The sequence below is a fragment of the Sus scrofa genome, chromosome 2 (genome assembly GCF_054392235.1).
Source record: "Sus scrofa isolate SSC_HxYL_T2T_F1_AM1 chromosome 2, Sscrofa_HxYL_maternal_Yorkshire_Landrace_v2.0, whole genome shotgun sequence".
Classification (NCBI taxonomy): Eukaryota; Metazoa; Chordata; class Mammalia; order Artiodactyla; family Suidae; genus Sus; species Sus scrofa.
Window position 1 is genome coordinate 48,792,234 of NC_139384.1, and position 17,059 is coordinate 48,809,292.

The 17,059-nt window shown below is 39.6% G+C and overlaps 1 protein-coding gene across 1 annotated transcript in view; it reads left to right on the forward strand.

Moving 5' to 3' along the window:
* LOC146405374 (uncharacterized) overlaps nucleotides 1–16,300 on the forward strand; it is a 44,306-nt gene extending 28,006 nt beyond the window's left edge. The window contains exons 4-5 of the mRNA XM_085011678.1: nucleotides 8,722–8,848; nucleotides 15,931–16,300. The gene's annotated coding sequence lies outside the window, so the exon portion shown is untranslated. The remainder of the gene's footprint in view (nucleotides 1–8,721; nucleotides 8,849–15,930) is intronic.
* Nucleotides 16,301–17,059: the final 759 nt, after the last annotated feature.

Genomic DNA, 17,059 nt, shown 5'->3' on the forward strand with positions numbered 1-17,059 from the left:
ATAAAAATAAAACTACTAAAAATAATAACACCAAAGGAAACTACTTTGTGCAAAGTACAGGAGGAGGATGGGGTGGGCCTTGGAAGCTCCCAGGGCCAGGGATGGAACCTGCTGCAGAGACAACACCAGATCCTCAACCTGATGCCTCACAGGAGAACATCAGTGGGATGTATTTTTATATGAAGAACATACAAGGAACATAGGATGTGTTTCTTTAAAAAAAAAAAAAAAAAAAAGGTAATTTTGTCCTAAAGTAAAATGACTAAATGTTTCAGAATGCGAAAGAGAAAAGGAATAGTACAAAATCAAAATGGATATAGAAAATTGCAGAAGATTTATGGAGCAGGAATTTTGTGTTTCAAGGTGAAAACTGGCTAAAATTAAATGCATTTACTTACAAAACTTTTAAAAATAAGCACAAAAATGAACTGATAGAAAACTAGAGTATTTTTCTCTATCAACTTTACAAAGTTTATTAGATTGTCTGCTTTTTTTTTTTCCTTTTTGGCCACACCATGGCATATGGAGTTCCTGGGCCAGTGATCAGATCCAAGCCACATTTGTAACCTAAGCCACAGCTGCAGCAACACTGGATCTTTAACCCACTGTGCCCGCCTGGGGATCAAACCTGTATCCCAGCGCTCCTAAGACGCTGCTGATCCCTTTGCGCCACAGCAGGAACTGCTAGTATGCTTTTTTAAAACTTCTTAATTTTCGTTTTTCTTTTTGTTTTTCAGGGCCACACCCATGGCATATGGAGGTTCCCAGGCTAGGGGTCTAATTGGAGCTGTAGATGCTAGCCTATGCCACAGCCACAGCAACTCCAGATCCAGGCTGCATCTGCGACCTACACCAGAGCTCATGGCAATGCCAGATCCTCAACCCACTGAGCAAGGCCAAGGATCGAACCCACAACCTCATGGTTCCTAGTCAGGTTCTTTTCTGCTGCACCACAATGGGAACTCTATAAAACTTTTCAATTTTTTATACAAAAAATTTAATTTCTTATCCATTTTATCCATTTGGTCTGCTTTTAATAAGAGATAGGGAGTTCCCATCGTGGCTCAGAGGTTAACGAATCCAACTAGGAACCATGAGGTTGCGGGTTCGATCCCTGGCCTCGCTCAGTGGGTTAAGGATCTGGCGTTGCCGTGAGATGTGGTGTAGGTTGCAGACACAGTTCGGATCCCGAGTTGCTGTGGCTCTGGTGTAGGCCAGCAGCTCCGATTCGACCCCTAGCCTGGGATCCTCCATATGCCACAGAAGCGGCCCTAGAAATACCAAAAAGACAAAAAAATAAATAAATAAAAATTTTTTCCTTTACCTTTTGTGTAATCTGTCAAGGAAACAGATTCTGTGTCTTATCAAAATAACTTCCTATGCTTCACATTGTCTTTATCAGGTCTTTGATTACTTAGGAAAATATAGGCATACCTCAAAGATATTTCAGATTCAGTTCTTCAATATTAAAGAAGCTGAGGGTTAAAAAACTTTTTTTTACAACTATTTAACTTTATTTGCCTTTAAAATGTTTTAATTATCACTTTAATTAGATGGATAACTATGTATTTGTTTTTCAGTTACCTGTGATACTATTTAATCAGGTGTTTTAAACCTTTTGACAATTTTGATGAACTTCCCAAAACCAAATTCAAAATGAAAACTTTTTGACCTAAAAAAACTTTGGGATTTTCCAGATGGCCTCTGGGAGATCTCAAAAGATTTGTTTTTCCTGTCCTCTCTGGTAATCATAAGCTTGTTTTTGAAGTCTGTGAGTCTCTTACTGTTTTGTAAATAAGTTAATCTGTATCATTTCCACATTCCACATATAAGTAATATCATATGATGTTCATCTTGACTTACTTCACTTAGTGTGATAATTTACTTCACTTAGTGTGATAATTTCTAGTTCCATTCATTGCTTCCAATGGCATTATTTCTTTTTTATGGCTGAGTAATATTCCACTGTATATATGTACCACATCTTCTTTATCCATTGCTCTGTTGATGGACATTTAGGTTGCTTCAGTGTTTTGGCTGTTGTAACTAGTGCCTCAATGAACATTGGAGTATATGAATCTTTTCGAATTACGGTTTTCTCCAGATAAATGCCCAGGAGTGGGATTGTTGGATAGTGTGGTAGCTGCATTTTTAGTTGTTTTTTTTTTTTTTGTTTTTCATTTTTGGGTTTTTTTTTTTTTTAGTGCCACACCCATGGCATGTGGAGGTTCCCAGGCTAGGGGTCCAATCCGAGCTATAGCTGCCAGCCTATGCCACCGCCACAGCAATGCCAGGTCCTTAACCCACTGAGTGAGGTCAGGGATTGAACTGCAACTTCATGGTTCCTAGTTGGATTTGTTTCCACTGCATCACAACAGGAACTTCCTATTTTTAGTTTTTTGAGGAACCTCCATACTGTTTTCCATAGTGGTTGAACTAATTTACATTCCCACCAACAGTGTAAGAGGGTTCCCTTTTCTCTGCATCCTCTCCAGCATTTATTGTTTGTAGACTTTTCGATGATGGCCATTCTGGCTAGTGTAACATGGTACAAGAGATTTCTGTGTATTGATTTTATATCCTGCTAGTTTACCAAATTCATTGATGAGCTCTAACAGTTTTGTAGGAGCATCTTTAGGATTTTCTGTGTAAAGTATGTCACCTGCAAACAGCAAAAGTTTTACTTCTTCCTTTCCAATTTGGATTCCTTTTATTTCTTTTTCCTCTGATTGCCAAGGCCAGGACTTCCAAAACTATGTTGAATAAAAGTGGGGAGACTGGACATCCTTGCTTTGTTTCTGATCTTAGGGAAAATGCTTTCAGCTTTTAACCATTGAGAATGATGTTAGCTGTGGGTCTGTCATACATGGCCTTTTTTATGCTGAGGTAGATTTCTCTCTATGTGCATTTCCTAGAGGGTTTTTATCAGGCATGGGTGTTGGATTTTGTCAAAAGCTTTTTCTGCATCTATGGGAATGATCACATGCAATGTGTTAATGTGGTGTATCACACTGATGGATTTGCAGATATTGAAGAATCCTTGCATCCCTGGGATAAATCCCTCTTCATCATGGTGTATGATCCTTTTAATGCATTGTTGGACTCAGTTTGCTAGTATTTTGTGGAGGATTTTTACATGTGTTCATCAATGATACTGGCCTTTAATTATCTTGTTTTGAGGTACCTTTTTCTGGTTTTTGTATCGGGGGATGGTGGCCTCATAGAATGACCTTCGGAGTGTTCTTTCATCTGCAGCTTTTTAGAATAGTTTCAGAAGGATAGGTATTAACTCTTCTCTAAATGTTTGATAGAATTCACCTGTGAAGCCATTTGGTCCTGGACTTTTGTTTGTTGGAAATTTTTTTACCACAGTTTTAATTTCAGTACTAGTGATCGGTCCATTCATCTTTTCTATTTCTTCCTCGTTCAGCCTTAGAAGATTGTACTAGTGATCGGTCCATTCATCTTTTCTATTTCAGTACTAGTGATCGGTCCATTCATCTTTTCTATTTCTTCCTCGTTCAGCCTTAGAAGATTGTACCTTTCTAAGAATTTGTCCATTTCTTCTAGGTTGTCCATTTTATTGGCATATAGTTGCTTATAGTAGTCTCTTATGATCCTTTGTATTTCTATGATGTCTGTTGTAAGTTCTTTTTCATTTCTAATTTTGACTTGAGCCCTCTCCTTTAAGTTAATACTGCTAAACTGGATAACTATTTCTAGAATTCTGATGGACAAACTGACTCATAAAACTGGTAAACCAAGATCAAGCAAAAAGTAATTGCATATGATTGAATGAACCAATAAGGATGATTATAATTTTATGACTTTTTTTTGTTTAGAGTGTTGGTTTTCCAGATTTAAGAGGACTCCATTTCTCTTTTTTCTTAAGCTATCTGTAAATTTACAGCAATTTGATAGAGTATACCTTTGTAAACAAAAATTAAAATATTCTTTTTCTTCCTGGTCCCTTCAGAATTTGGAAACTCCTTTTTTTACCCCCTCCTTTTTTTTTACCACCTGCAGCATATGAAAGTTCTTAGGCTAGGGGTTGAATCAGAGCTACAACTGCCAGCCTACACTTCTGCCACAGCAGCACCAGATCTGAGCCACATCTGTGACCTACGCCACAGCTCATGGCAATGCCAGATCCTTAACCTACTGTACAAGGCCAGGGATCAAACCCACATCCTCATGGATACTAGTCACATGGAAACTACCAGAATTTGGGAACTTGTAAGAAATATTTTTATTCATGACAATATAGTTATTTACATAGATTCAGTAACAATCTGCTCTCCTTAGCACATAATTAGAAACATTGCTCATATTATCAAGACTTTGACTATAATGTCATGTTTGATAATAATGTACATGTAGTCAAATATGACCAGATTTAAGAAACTAAAATTGACTTTTTGAAGTCAATGCTTATAAAGTCCCTTGAGGAGTACCAATTGTGGTCCAGTGGGTTAAGGATCTAGTGTAGTTTCTGTGAGGATGTGGGTTTAATCCCTGGCCTTGCTCAGTAGGTTGAGGATCTAGGCATTGCTGCAAGCTGTGATGTAGGTCACAGATGTGGCTTGGATCCAGTCTTTCTGTGGCTCTGGCATAAGCCTGCAGAGCTACATCTCCGATTCAACCTCTGGTCTGAGAACTTCCAAGTGCTGCAGGTGCAGCTGTTAAAAAAAATAATAATAAAGTCCCTTGAAATATCAGTCTGATACCTTGCTTTTAGGGCTCCCAGCCCTGCAGGTGAGTTAACAAGGACACTACCTGGAAGGCCCAGGAACCTTAAGGTATATTAGGTACTTTAAGAAAAGAGGAGTTCACCATAATCTATGGGAACTGCAGGCGGTCTGATGGTGAATTATTGGCATGGCTTCTTAGCCTTTACAGGTTTTTAAAGGTTCAGTATAAAATTTCTTATTAAAAGTTCCAGCAAAGCAGACTTTAAAATAGCCTATGTGGGGAGTTCCTGTCATGGCTCAGTGGTTAATGAATCCAACTAGGAACCATGAGGTTGCAGGTTCGATCTCTGGCCTTGCTCAGTGGGTTAAGGATCCGGCGTTGCCATTAGCTGTGGTGTAGGTTGCAGACGCACCTTGAATCACCAGTTTCTGTGTCTCTGGCATAGGCCGGTGGCTACAGCTCCAATTAGACCCCTAACCTGGGAACCTCCATATGCCGCAGGAGCGGCCCTAGAAAAGGCAAAAAGACAAAAAAATAAAAATAAATAAAAATAAATAAAATAGCCTATGTGATAAATCACTATTCTTGCTGCACTTATGAAAATAAACAGGCCAAGTTTAACAGACTAAACTTATTTTAAAATAAATAGCCTTATTGCAGTTATGCTGAATAAAAATGGAGTTGATGCTAGAGAAAAAATTGTGTTTCAATGAAAAACTCTAATACTTATGATTATTAGATTCTAGCTGTACTCACTGTCTTTGAGGTTTTGTTATTTGCCTGTAAGCTAGTCTGGACCCTGAATACTTCGAGTGTCCTCCAGTATATGGCTACAACTCTCCAAATTATCATTTCCAGTTTTTCTCCCACCCTTCTGACTTGAAATCACTACAAACTAAAACCACTCTTTCCCTCAAGCCCTACAAGCCAAAGCTAGACGATTTGATATAAACTTCAGAAAGATCATAGCAAATCATATATAAACAACCTTTGTGCTTTAGGGGACTTTGGGAGATCACTGTAAGTTAATAATTGCTCAAGAAAGCTGTCAGAACAAGGCAGGCTTGCTTGACTAGTGGAGGTATGAGAATTGTCTCAGGTCGTTGGGTGGGGGATGGGATGAATCCAGCATTCGGATTCAGACCAAGGGCAGGAGTCTGAGGACCACCGTTCTGCTGATTTGAATACACACCTTACTGGATGCTGAGGAGGATCCTAAGGAAAGAGGAAGAGGCGGTCTGACCCCCACTTCCCTTGGATAATAAAACTGTAGTCCCCTGGATCCTTGGGGCAGAGCTTCTGTGCCTGCCTGCTTGCATCTCTCACAAGGGTCCTATCCTAATAAATCTGTTTCTTGCCTATCACTTTGCTGAATTCCTTCTTTATGGAGGCAGGAAGAACCTGAACCTCAGTGAGTTCAGACACTGGGTGAGTGATTTTAATTTAAAACCACAGTGGGTTTAAGTCCCAGTCTGGGTTTAGGATGTGTTCAAGTCCCAGCACGTGGGTTCAAGACCCAGTCTGTGTTTTGGCTAGCTTCAGGCTGTTAGTGCTGTCAGTTTCAAAGGTAGACATAAAATTTTGTCTTCCCTCCATTCTCAATTGCCTCCTCTAGACCCTGTTTATTGATAACAGTGTTCTGGTGTTATATAGCTCACAGGTGTTAGGAGGACGAGGGAGACTATTTGTAACATTTCTTTAAATACCATCTGCTGTCTTTTTTCCAAGTGTCACTGTGAAAAGAAGTAACCATCTTGCTGGTCAGTTGTTTCCCCATCTGATCAGATGGTCATATTCCCTTCTTTTGTGTGTGGCATTGTCATTGGAGCTCATTTGGGGGGATAGTAATAACTCAGTGGAACCCTGAGACCTGGAGATTATTCTTTTTCTGTCTTTTTTTCTTTTTCTTTTTTAGGCATTTACACCTTTTATTCATCAGTCAGAATAAAGCTGCTGCAGATGCCCAGAAGTGGGGATCGCTAGTTCATTGTCTGTACTCTTAAAATCACAGCAGATCCAAGGTGTGAGCCACAGACTCTGACTTCCCTATTTCCTGCTCTTTGGGTGGTGCTTTTTGAGAACTATGCCTAAAGTCTAAGATCAGGATCAGCTTCACCCTTGTACTTCTAAGCAGAGGCCTCCTCCCTGAAACATTTGAAACAAAGGGCCTGAACTGGGAGCACTTAGGGCAGCAAACCACACCTATGTGTACAAAAAATTCTCACTGTTTACAAATGTATGACTCTTTAAGGAAATAAACATTTGACTCAGTCACTAGTCTCTTATTCTCCAGGAGAGAACAGTGCCCAGATTGGTTTCTCCATAAACAAAGCCATTTAATCACTCTTTTGTGGTATTTATTAGAGCAGCCAATTGTAGGTTTCTTCTAATAAATTAGGTCATTGGTTGGCTTTAGAAGAAGAGAAATGTAATTAAGAGTCCTAGCTCTGGCACTGAAGAGCTAGATGTAGAATCCAAGCGCTACCACATAATAACTATGTGACCTTGGGCAAGTTAGGCACCCTTTGGGCCTGAGCTTCTTGGAGGTAAAATGCTAACAGCAGAAATAGCACTTACTTCACAGGTGTGCTATCAAGCTCAATGAGTTAGTGTTTTAAAGCATTTTAGCAAGGTTTCTGGCACAGGTAAGTCCTATCTAAAGAGTTACCTTTGCGATTGTTAAATCCTAAGGTTGGAACAAATAGAGTGAAAGACTTCCCAGAACCAATAATAAAGTCTTTCTTCTGTTTTTTTTTAAAGATATACTAATATGCCAAACATTTTATACATATTATTTTCAAACCCCACAACAAGGTAGGTCCATTTTTTAGACAAAGAAGTGGAAGCTTAGGGAATTTAACTGCCTAAGAGCACATAACTGAGTAATGGAGCCGAGAATTCTAGACAAGTATATCTGATTCCAAAGCATGTGCAACATCGTCTCCTCAAACTTATCCGGCCATTCATGGTTTTCATGACTCAACTCTAAATGCTCTGTTTCTTTATATCACACTGTTTTAGAACTGGTCTAAGAGTCATTTTGCCCATCTCCTCCGTCTTTCACAAATAGGAAAATTGAGATCTTAAGATGTTAAGTGGCTTTCCAGAGTTTACCTAATGACTGTTAAGTAGCCATTGAAAACTACTGAAGCATTTGCTGGTAAGGAAAGGAATGAACAGTTATGTATGTTGCTTACCACAGTGCCTTTCACAGGGTAAGCAATCAACACTAGCTATTATAACAATAATGTATTCATTGATTTATTCACTGACTCACTTAACATTTGTTAGGCATTTCTGACAAGTTAACCTCCTGGGAATGCAAAAATTGACAGGATATGATTGTTTGTTTGGGTTTTTTTTTTTTCTGGCCACACCCATGGCATTTGGAAGTTCTTACCAAGGCACTGCAGTGATAATGCCAGATCCTTAACCTGCTGTGCCACAAGGGAACTCCAAGATATGCTTCTTTCTGAATCTCACACTGGTTATTCAGTGTGGTTTTTGAGCACTTGAAATGTGGCCAGTCTGGATTGGAATATGCTGTAAATATAAAAAATACACACGGAGTTCCCGTCGTGGCTCAGTGGTTAACGAATCTGACTAGGAACCATGAGGTTGCAGGTTTGATCCCTGGCGTTGCTCAGCAGGTTAAGGATCCAGTGTTACCATGAACTGTGGTGTAGGTCACAGATGCGGCTCGGATCTGGCGTTGCTCTGGTGTAGGCCGGCGGCTACAGCTCCAATTAGACCCCTAACCTGGGAACCTCCATATGCCATGGGAGCAGCCCTAGGAAAAGGCAAAAAGACAAAAAATAAGTAAATAAATAAAATACACAGAATTTTGAAGACTTTAGTACCGTAAGGTAAAATACCTCATTAATAAATTCTATATTAATTACATGCTAATATTGGGGGTATATTAGGTTAAATTAAAATATTTAAATCCTTTTATCTGTTTCTCTTTACTTTTTTAATGTGGCTACTAGAAAAATTACATGTGGCTTGTATTATATTTCTATTGGACAGCATTGGTCAAGATGGCAAAAAAAGATGAACATAATAAAATATAAGTGCAATGAGAGGAGTCACTAGAACATCTGTGGAAGCACAAAGGAGAAACTGCCTAGGAGTCAAGAAACACTTCACAGAGAAGGTAATATTTGACTTGAATCCTGAAGTATAAGTAGGGATATTGTCAGATGCATATTTTCCAGGCAGAAGGTAAACATATAGGATGTCGCATAAACATGATGAAAGAGTAACTGACACATTTTCAATTTGGTGATGGGAGTTTGGGAAAGGAAGAGCAGAGATTTATCCTTTTTTTTTTTTTTTTTTTTTTGCTATTTCTTGGACCGCTTCTGCGGCATATGGAGGTTCCCAGGCTAGGGGTCGAATCGGAGCTGTAGCCGCCGGCCTACGCCAGAGCCGTGTCTGCAACCTACACTACAGCTCACGGCAACGCCGGATCGTTAACCCACTGAGCAAGGGCAGGGATCGAACCCGCAACCTCATGGTTCCTAGTCGGATACGTTAACCACTGCGCCACGATGGGAACTCCGGAAGAGCAGAGATTTAGATGGCCATGACTTGGGCAGTGGTAGTGGGATCCATAAGACAGAGCTACAAAAGATACCTCAGAAGTAGAACTGACACAACCTGGTTAATTCATGTCAGGGAAGCAGAGGCGCCAGTTGTATTGGTACATGGCTACATGGCAACATTTCCTTCTCTTTGTTCACCAAATGTTTATTGAAAGCTTACTTATGTGCCATGTAATAGATAGTGCTTAATGGGCTCCTGGTGACTGTCTTAACCTTATGTGATTATGTTTTAAACATTTATAAGATTATCAGAAAATGATAAATTATTAAATCCACATTTACCTAATGGCCCACTAATGAAACTTTTACCTCTGGAGAATAATCTTATTTTCAGGGACCTTAAACAGTCAAAATCTTGAGCTAAGGTAGAAGTGGGGATTCCTCAACTAATGACAGAGTCAGAGTAGGAATCTGATCCTTGAGGGGTGAGATCAATCCAGAAATCAGCAGGTGTAAAGTCTGGTCATAGAAAGTTTAGGAGTGGATGTGAAGAAACAGGAACTCCTTCATAAACTGCTTGCACTTTGAAAAGCAGTTTACAATAGAATTGAAAATCTGCATTTCATAGGACTTGGCCATTAGAGTTCTGTATCTCTGAACACTGTTCTGCAAAGCAAGACTCTTGCACACCAGGCATGTGGTGGAAGAAAGCATGTGGGGAGCTTCTATAGATGTATTTTTAAAATACGTATATATGCAGAAATGAAGTTAAGCTTTACTAAAATTTAGTATAAGGATTGGAAGCTGGTGCTTTTATTCAGTCTGTACATAGTTATCGTACGGATGTTGACAACTCCCAGATTTAAACATCCAGGCTTATCTTCTCCCCTGAACTTTGCCTTCTTAATACCTTCACTTGGAAATATGTGATTGCATTGAAAAGATTGGAAGAATAGGCAGTTAATAGATTATTTATTAGTAAAAATAAATGAATCTAGAGAAAGGAGTATATGCTTTATTTAGGTTTATCAAGGTAAATGACAGAATTCCAACTTGAGGTACTAGAAGCAAATCTTCCCTCACTACCATTCCCTGGAGGTACCATTCTTCCCTCTGACAGTGAGAGTGGATTTGCGAAATCAGTGGCATTGGTACAAGAAGAGCATGGTGGTGAAACAGCGTGTGGGATGGTTGAGGAGCAGGGAGGATAAGGGCTGACCAGAGGCTGAACCATGAGGCAAAGAAATTAGTGTAACAGATTTATACTAAAAGAAAGTATGTCACGGAATGATAGAATTAGGGTCAGAAGATGTATTGGAGTGGAGTTTGCCCTTTCTCCTTCTCATAAAATCTCAACTCTTTCAAGTTCCCAGTCCAGTCAGCCTTTCTTGACCATAAGGGTAGTATAAAAGTTAGAAGGGGGTGTAGGAAGTGGTGAATGTGTGTTGAATAAATACCATGGCAACAGCAGGTTGGGATTTTTTCCCCCTTCCATACTTGCTTTCCCCTTCACCTCTCTTACTGGGGGCACAGTATGGAAAGGGGGACCAGAAAGGACGGGAAAACCAAGTCAAACCCTAGCAAGGATCAGCCCACAGAGAGAAGAATGAGGAGGGGTTAACTGATCCTCCACAGTGTAGAGTGTAAAGGGAAGGAAATTTCCCACTCTCCTCAATCCTGGGAGAGAAATACACAGAGGCAGGCATTTTTAGGTCCAGACTTGTCTCTAGTAATAAGAAAGATTCTCTCAGAGTTCCTGTCATGGCTCAGCAGAAACAAATCTGACTAGCATCCATGAGGACTCGCGTTTGATCCCTGGCCTTGCTCAGTGGGTTAAGGATCCGGCATTGCCGTGAGCTCCAGTGTAGGTCGCAGATGTGGCTCAGATCCTGCATTGCTGAGGCTGGCAGCTATAGTTCTGATTTGACCCCTAGCCTGGGAACTTCCATATGCCGTGAGTGCAGCCCTAAAAAGACAGTTTATTTATTATAAAGGGTTTATTTATTATAGTAATAACACACACAATTATGTATAGTAAAATTTGGGCAATGAAGAGGAAACAAATATTCAGTAACCTTACTTTTCATTCTGACTTACATAGGAAGGTGCTCGGCATGGCTCTACTGACTTGACTCACCAACACATTGCAGTTTTCAATATAGGATTTGGTGAACTTTGAGTGGTAAGGAAAATCTCTCGATTACAATAGTTACTAAAAGTTATCAACAACCAGATTAGAGTTATGTTGCCCAGAAGAACTTAAAGTTCAAGGAGAAATTTTAGAAAGGACCAAAAGTAAGAAAGGAGACCTAATATTGAAATTCAAGTGACATTAGTGTTCTCATCATTTCTGGAAAGAAAAGTGGCAATTCAGGTTACAAGGGCCTTCAAACATAAAATGATAAGGAAAAGCACAAGTAATGTACACAAAGATCAATGATAAATTAGTAATACAGAAGGGAGAAAATTAGGTTCCTTTCAACACAGTAAAAGCCTTGTAGAGGCTGAATTCTGTAGTCATTGTTTATTGGTATTATGCCCTAATTTTTCCAGGCTGCAGCCACAACTTTTACTTAATAAACACATAAAGGGGCTAAGAGAATCTCACTTGTGAAACTGGTATTCATGTTATTCAAGAAAGTGAAAGGGGAGTTCCCTTCATAGCACAGTGGAAACAAATCTGACTAGCATCCATGAGGACGCAGGTTTGACCCCTGGCCTTGCTCAGTGGGTCAGTGATCTGGCATTGCCATGGTGTAGGTCAAAGATGCAAGTTGGATCTGGTGTTGCTGTAGCTGTGGTATGGGCCAGTGGCTACAGCTCTGATTCAACCCCTAGCCTGGGAACCTTCATATGCTGTAGGTGCAGCCCTAAAAAGACACACACACACACACACACACACACACACACACACACAGAAAGTAAAGGGGATGGCAAGATAGCAGAAATATCTTGGAGTTCCTGTCGTGGCTCAGTGGTTAATGAATCCGACTAGGAACCATGAGGTTGCGGGTTTGATCCCTGGCCTTGCTCAGTGGGTTAAGGATCCGGTGTTGCCGTGAGCTGTGGTGTAGTTTGCAGACGCAGCTCGAATCCCGCGATGCTGTGGCTCTGGTGCAGGCCGGCAGCTACAGCTCCAATTAGACCCCTAGCCTGGGAACCTCCATATGCCATGGGAGCGGCCCAAGCAAATGGCAAAAAGACAAAAAAAAAAAAAAAAGAAAAAAGTAGCTTGTATATAGCAAGTATGGTGTTCCTAGAGGTATTGCTGGGAGAGGTGTTTGCTAGGAGACTTAATAGGATGGAACAAAAACATGGATAAAAGAATGCTGGACGTCTGATTTATAACTAAGGGATATATATATATCTTTCTAGTGATAGTGTGCTCGTGTGCCCTGTTCACTACATTCCTTTCCCAGGACCACACAGTCCCTTGTAGACTGAATTAACAATCTAAAAGTTGTTGAATAGGTAGGGAATTACACCCAAAGGATACTGTCAGACCTGGGACATATTTCAGCTAGCTCCAGGCCTAGGGAAATTTTCTTGACCCACAGAGAAACATTTTTGTTGTACTAGACACTCTGTTGGAATTTGCATTTCAGAACTACCTTGTACTTTTGGAATAACTTTAGATTTACTGAAAAGTCACAAAGATAATAAATATCAAGAGTTGCCGTGTACCCTTCACTGAGCTTCCCCTACTGATAACATCTCAACACAAACATGGTATAGTGGTTAAAACTAAGAAATTAACATAGGTATGGTACCATTAATCATGGACTTAACTTGGATTTTTACCAGTTTTTCTGCTAATGTCCTTTTTCTATTGGAGGATCCAACCTGGTATCCCAAATTGCATTAGTCATCATGTTTCCTTAATCTCCTCCAGTCTTTGACAGTTTCTTTGTTCTTTAATGACTTCGATAGTTTTAAGAAGTGCTGGTCAGGAGTTCCCGTCATGGTGCAGTGGTTAACGAATCCGACTAGGAACCATGAGGTTGCGGGTTCGGTCCCTGCCCTTGCTCAGTGGGTTAACGATCCGGCGTTGCCGTGAGCTGTGGTGTAGGTTGCAGACGCGGCTCGGATCCCGCGTTGCTGTGGCTCTGGCGTAGGCCGGTGGCTACAGCTGCGATTCAACCCCTAGCCCGGGAACCTCCATATGCCGCGGGAGCGGCCCAATTAATAGCAACAACAACAACAACAACAACAAAAAAGACAAAAGACCAAAAAAAAAAAAAAAAAAAGTGCTGGTCAGATACTTTGTAGAATATCCTTCAGTTTGGGTTTTTCTCATGATTACACCAGAGGTATGAGTTTGGGGGGAAATTACCACAAAAGGGAAAGGTCTTTTCCTCACATCACATATCAGGGGGTATATGAGATCTAAATGATTTTTCACTGATTATGTTATCCTTATCCACTTGGTTAAGGCAGTGCCTGCCTGTGTTTTCTCCACTGTAAAGTTACTATTTTTCTTTCCCATACTCTGTTCTTTGGAAACAAGTTGGTAAATCCAGCCCACACTCAAGGAGAGGGGAATTCTCTCTGTCATTTACAAATACTATTTTGAATTATCTTGTGAGAAAAATTTGTTCTTTCTTCATCACTTACCTATATACTTATTTATTCAATTAGTTATATCAGTATGAGTTCATGGATATTTATTTTATTCTTGGGTTATGATAGAATACTGTCATTTTTTTGCTCACATTGTTCCAGGTTTAGTCAGATTTTTCTAGCATTGAGAGTTCTTTCAGGTTACCTCCTGTGTCCTTTTATTGGTGAATGATATTAGAAACCAAGATTTGGGTGCTGGGTGTGCTCATTGCTACTGAGGTACCACTGTTTCTAGGCCCACTCAGTGAACAGAGCTAGCAAGTGTATGTGTGTACGCATGAATATTAACCCATGTAAACACACATATAAGTTTCTTTATCTGCATATACATTAAAATAAATGTCAGTTCATACATCCCCAACTCTGATAACAACACTACAGAGTTAATTCTAGCCTTTTCTCCTCAATTGATTTTTAACTTTATTCTCTGAAAGAAATCTGGCTCCTATTCTCTATAACTCTACCCTAGTATATATATAAAGCAGTTTCAGAAATGCTAACTCGTATCAACTAGAGTAGGGTTTATATATGGTTCTTTTTATCTTTAGCCTTAAAGTTAAAACATGGTTTTCCAAAATTGCTTAAATTAGCTCCTGTTTTCCTCACTTTTCAGTGAACTTGCATTATACATTTATAATGCAATTAAGTTTATTTGCCATTATCTGCGTTCCATCCTTGGATACCTGGACGTCCAGGTTGATATTTTTAAAATTTGCATGTAGGAGTTCCCATTGTGGCACAGCAGAAACAAATCCAACTAGTATCCATGAGGATGTGGGTTTGATCCCTGGCCTCACTCAGTGGGTTGAGGATCTGGCGTTGCCATGAGCTCTGGTGAAAGTTGCAGACACGGCTCGGATCCCTCATTGCTATGGCTGTGGCGTAGGCTGGCAGCTACAGCTCCAATTTGACCCTTAGCCTGGGAACTTCCATATGTTGCAGGTGCAGCCCTAAAAAGCAAAAAAAAAAAAAAAAAAAAAAAAAATTGTATGTAGAAGTTCACCTTTTGTGATGCATAACTCTATGGGTTGTGACAAAGGCATAAGTCATCTGTCTACAACTACAGTATCATACAGAATATTTCCATTAACTTAAAAATTCCCCCTGTGTAGCCCATTTGTAGTCTGAACTGCTTTAAAATACTAGTTTCCCCGCTAATTGATTCATTTGCTTTAACTGCGTAGCTGTTCTGAGGGCCTAGGAGGCATTTTTCTGGCTTCTTATATGTGTTGAGTTAATAAGTGTAGGACTCAAAGAGCAGCATTCTCATTTCTAAGATTTTGGAAGGCTCCTCACTGCTGCTTACTCCACTGTCATATATTAACTAAATAATTCATTCATTAAGTTATAAACCCAAAAATTGCTTCAGAAAGACTCATTTGGGACTGAACTATGGGACTGTTCTATCCCCCCTTAATAATATCATATCAGAGTAAGAAACAGAAAACTTTGTTGCAAAGCAAAGATTTGTGTTTAATCTATTATTTGCTGTTGGTGAGAACTTTGTGGAAAGAGTAAGTCCCAGAGCAGTCGATAAGGGTGCTGCTTGTTTAGACATTAGAACACAGCCTTCGAATGTCAAAAATGGTCTATTCAGATTAGATGTCTGTCTCTAGTGGCTCCTTGACCTTTTTTGGCCAGTCTCATGTCCTTCTAGAATTTTCTGAGAACATGGTGAAAACTATGGACCTATCATCCAGAAAAATGCATGAACAAACATCCACTTAAAATGCTGTGTATAATGGGAATGTTTCATGAATCTCCTCCCCCTGCTTGAAGATGAGGCCCATGGGTTCCAGGTTAAGAATCTTTATCTAAACATTAGTATACACTTAATCAGTGTATTTTACTATAGAGTTAAATGTGCATGTGTACATTGTGATGGTTAATTTCATGGGTCAGCTTGGTTAGATTATGTGCCCAGTTGTTTGATCAAACAACACTTTGGGTGTTCTGTAAGGGTTTGTTGTTGTTGTTATTGTTAACATGTGATTAACATAATAAAATCAGTATATTTCGAATAAAGCAGATTACACTCCCTAATGCCATAATGTGATTGGGCCTCATTCAGTTGGTCCTAGGCCATATGAGCCAAGACTGAGGTTTCCTGCAGAAGAAGGAGTTTTCAAGTCTGCATCATAGAGGCCCTGCCTGAGTTTATTGCCTGCTGACCTACAGAATTCTCAAGACTGCGGCATCAACCTGAATTGCTAGACTGCCAGCTGGTCCTACAGATTTCGGACTTGCCAACCCTCCCAACTATATGAGACAACTCCTTAAAAGACACACACACGCACACGACCACATCTCACATATATGAAAATCTCCTGTTGGTTCTGTTTCTCTGGATAAATGCATATGTCAAACTATAACAAATACACACTGAATTCCTATACAGGTGTCCAATTTTCTTGCTATTAAAAATGACAAAAACTTCTCAATCATTTTGTTAGGTACTGCCTCAGTTTTGATCTAGTTTTGATTCCTCTCGTCTTTGCATTGTCCAGGTCCTGTAGATGATCTTTGCGTTGTCTCATGCTGCTATAATGAACTATCCCAAATTTAGTGGCTTAAAACAACTTAAATGTATTATCTTAACAGTTCTGGAGATGGAGTCTAAAATGGGTGTCAGCTGGGTTGCATTCTTTCTGGAGGCTCCAGGGAGAATCCATTTCCTTGCCTTTTCTAGTCTGGGGAGGCCACCTGCATTCCTTGGCTGTGGCCCTTTGCATCACTTCAACTCTGCTTCCATTGTCACGTTTCCTATTCTGACCCCGACCCTCCTGCCTCCATTTTGTAAGAAATTTTGTGATTCTATTGGGCCTAACGGGATAATCGAAAATTGATTTCCCTATTTTGTAAAAAAATTATTCATATATATATATATATATATATATATAAAATTCTTTTGCAGGGAAGGGAATATTTACAGTCTCTAGGGATTAGGACTTGGGCATCTTTGAGGGCTCATTATTCTTTCTACCACAGATAACCTTTTCTCTAATTTATTCTCTATTTTATTTAACTTTATTTTTATTCATAACGTTATTTACAAAATTCATGTAAATTATTTTGATTATTTTCATATTCTACAGAAATATTTTTCACTCGTTAAATCTCAATTGCTTTTCTCTTTTTCTGACTCCATGATTTTGAAGCATTTCTCTCTATATATCCAGGACCCTTATATTCTCTCAGTT